The sequence below is a fragment of the Nanorana parkeri genome, unplaced genomic scaffold (assembly GCF_000935625.1).
Source record: "Nanorana parkeri isolate BGI_ZX_2015 unplaced genomic scaffold, ASM93562v1 scaffold1926, whole genome shotgun sequence".
NCBI classification, from domain to species: Eukaryota; Metazoa; Chordata; class Amphibia; order Anura; family Dicroglossidae; genus Nanorana; species Nanorana parkeri.
Window position 1 is genome coordinate 94875 of NW_017308194.1, and position 3955 is coordinate 98829.

General features: G+C 49.9%; 1 protein-coding gene across 1 annotated transcript in view; it reads right to left on the minus strand.

The window, feature by feature from the left end:
* LOC108800127 (PHD finger protein 24-like) overlaps positions 1-3825 on the minus strand; it is a gene marked incomplete at its 3' end in the record, with an annotated part of 82489 nt that extends 78664 nt beyond the window's left edge. The window contains exon 1 of the mRNA XM_018572074.1: positions 3551-3825. The remainder of the gene's footprint in view (positions 1-3550) is intronic.
* Positions 3826-3955: the final 130 nt, after the last annotated feature.

Here is a 3955-nt window from a genome sequence, read left to right on the forward strand (position 1 = left end):
GATACAAGAAAGGGAAACGTCATCATCCTCATCTAAATCATCCTCATCATCCTCATCTAAATCATCATCATCCTCAACTAAATCATCCTCATCATCCCCATCTAAATCTTCATCATCATCCTCAACTAAATCATTCTCCTCATCATCCCCATCTAAATCATCATCATCCTCAACTAAATCATCCTCCTCGTCCCCATCTAAATCTTCATCATCCTCAACTAAATCATCATCCTCATCATCCCCATCTAAATCTTCATCATCTTCAACTAAATCATCCCCATCTAAATCTTCATCATCATGCTCAACTAAATCATCCTCCTCCTCCTCATCCCCATCTAAATCATCATCCTCCTCAACTAAATCATCCTCCTCATCCCCATCTAAATCATCATCATCCTCCTCAACTAAATCATCCTCCTCATCATCCCCATCTAAATCATCATCATCCTCAACTAAATCATCCTCCTCATCCCCATCTAAATCTTCATCATCATCCTCAACTAAATCATCCCCTCATCCCCAGCTAAATCATCCTCCTCATCATCGTCGTCATCATCCTCATCTAAATCATCCTCATCATTGTCATAATTCGCATCATCATCATCCCCATCCTCCCCCATTGTCCCCCAGCAATGGAATGAATACAATGTAACCTCAATACAGAGCTGAGGAACTCACAACTGACTCTATATCTCCTGAATTGCCTCTCATCAGATCCCAGGTCTGTCCTCATATTCCATCATCGGAGCTCTGAGGTGTCAGCTGGCCACAGGGACATCCTCATATATCTCTATGTGTATCCGATATCCTACATGGGTGGAGCGGCATCATGCGGAATAGAAGAACTCATGTCCTCTATATGATGAGCTGGGTACATGCTGAGCCCATTTCAGACAGATCTTGATCAAAGCTGCACGAAAAGATAATAGATACTAATATATCGCCAACCAACCTCTTTGCCTTGTTCACCTTGTCCTGCATGTGAGTGGGTAGTCAGCTCAAGCAGACCAGTGTGCCTTATGCCTCCGTACACCACCTTTGAAGATGACCTCCGGCCTCTCCTGCAGTCTTGCCCAGTTGTACCGGCTCCTCTTCCTCTGATATCACTGCACACTGGGAGCTTCTCACAATGTGCATTAGAAGCCGCAGCAAGTCACATAGAGCTCCGCCTCATTTCCTGGCTGGAGGGCTTCCAGCATCATCTGCGGCTTTCCTCCCCAGTCTGACTGTCCCTGGCTCCGCCCCTTTCAATTCAGTTCTGTCAATCATGGAGGCTCAGCATTGCATGGGGGTCTACATGCAAATGCAGCCCACTCCTCCAGACTGACCCCCACCCGCCAAGGCATTTTGATATTTGCATAACTCCTCCCAAGAGCCCGCCCACTGCTTGCATAAGGAAGCAACGTACAGCACCCTGTCGGCCCCTCCCATCAGCCATGATCTGCCTGCACTGGCTTTGAGGGCTGTTGAGAGACGTACCGAGGCAGGGTGCTGTGATGTTCTCAGGAAGCTATGTACAGCTCCCTGCCGGCCCCTCCCCCACCCATAATCTGCCTCTATTGTATAGGGAAGCACAGAGACCCGGTGATGATGTCACTGGTTCTAAAATAAGGTATATACTGAAAACAGAAAGGTTTTAATGAAATATATCATTAGAATCTTGATGAGGGGGGAGGGGGGACCAAGGAAGGCAATATATATATATATATATGAGCAGATTACATTTCATCTTCAGTGAGAGTAAGTGAAGCGTTACAATCCTGCAGACAGGAAATGCTCAGCGCGCGGATCTCATCATCTCCTAGGTGAGGTGAGAGATTTTCCTGCGCCGTGAATGATTTTTATAGCTCGATGGCGTCTCCCGGCATGGTGCCGGCTTAGAGGAGGCTGGCGTCAAAAAGGCTGCCGATAACAAAATGGTTCCCCCGGCGTGTCGCTGATTCCGTGACACCTTCCTTTCCTCCTCGTATACTTTGCATCAGTTGTGTCACCCGTGTAACGGAGCGCTATGAACCGGAATGGCTCCTTAAAGGGGACGATACATTGAGCGATGCTGAGAGAGGATACGGCTGGGGGGCATCCAGCGGGAAAGCAGGACAATCTGTCACCCGGGGGAAAGGCTCAGAGTCCCCCCCAAGGGAGACGCTCTCCACCCACACATCAGTGGGACCCCTGTCACCTGGGGCACGTGCCCCCCTAGCTTTGGCCTGGGGGGCATCACATATGTATAGGCACCTGCCCAGCCCCCCTGTCCCCCTCCCCAGCTCCTGACACCCCCAATCTGTCACAGCTATTTCTTAAAGGGTCACTCCGCAGGAAGATGATCCTTATTTTCCTATATGCACAGACACTGATTAGCTATATTACCAGATATGTATATCTCTGATGACATGAAATAGGCTCCCAGGTATCCCGTCTACTGGATTCTCCCTCCTCCTGCTGCAGCAAGGGTAATATATATATATACAGCAAACTTGGAGAGGGAGACTCCGTCCATAATAAAATAATGGTGGGAACTTGATGAAGACATATTATCTGTGAAGTGTCGTAGAGAAGCCAATGAAGGGGGGGCGGGTTGCAATCTGCAACCATCAACCAGGCACTGGAATATCATTTTTGGGGGTGGGCTGAGCCCTTAATGATGGATTGGACCATAAGGGAAACCAGTGACAACATAAACCATCAACCAAGCACTGGAATATCATTTTTGGGGGTGGGCTGAGCCCCTAATGATGGAGTGGACCATAGGGGAAACCAGTGACAACATAAACCATCAACCAAGCACTGGGATATCATTTTTGGGGTGCCCTGAGCCCCTAATGATGGAGTGGACCATAGGGGAAGCCAGTGACAACATAAACCATCAACCAAGCACTGGGATATCATTTTTGGGGTGGGCTGAGCCCCTAATGATGAGTGGACCATAGGGGAAACCAGTGACAACATAGACCTTCAACCAAGCACTGGAATATCATTTTTGGGGGTGGGCTGAGCCCCTAATGATGGAGTGGACCATAGGGGAAACCAGTGACAAGATAAAAAGAGAGTTGTGGGGGGGTCAGCAACTCTTAAAGGTCTACCTGGAACAAGCATGCAGCCGGTGAAAACCGAGAAAGACTCCCATCCTGCCCATACCTATCCCAGGTTGGTGACTCATTAAGCCAGGGTTGTGATAGACCCGTAGCCTTCACTCTTCAAGTACACCTAGACAGCCATCACTGGCCTCCTCTGGAAAATGCCGATTCCCTGGCTGTGTCCCTGGGTCTGTGGCTCCAATCCCTAAACCACAGACCCCCCTCAAGGAACCATGCAGCAAACTAAAGTCGGGATTTGTTATCTCTGTGACTGAAAAACCATTGGAGCCATTGGGTGAGCGTGAGAACCAGCATCTTCAGAAGGGGATGTAATGGCCACCCGCATAATTCTCCCATGACGGGTACACTTAGGTGGGATGCATGGAAAGTGATGACATTCTACCCAGCTGTACCTGCATCCCCAGCGGAGGCTGTGCCATGGGTACGTTCGGAGGATGCCACCAAGGCGCACTCACCCTTGTTGACTTTGCAGAGGGGTCTACCAGAGTCTAACGTATCCAGCGTTCCCTCTTCTGTGCCATTGGCTTGCCCGTCAAAACCTGCAGCCCAGTCGCCGGTATCCTTACTCCATCCCACCTGGTGGTCCAGCCGGTGGTCTCTCTCCGCAAGCCTCTTCCAGAACCCGAGGATGCTCCCCCTCTATAGAAATGGATAGAAGTTATCAGGGTCGAGCGCTGAGAAACTGGTGCGGCGGCTGCGGCGTGCCCCCCCTGAGGTGATGAGCAGACCCTTGCTGCTGTGTGCAAGGCTGCTACCGAATGCTTTTCATTTGCGCAAGGAGAAAACCTGCTCTCCTTTAACTCGTTCAGCACCAGAGGGGATGCGGAGCTCTTAGCCAATATGTGTCACCCCCCCCCCCC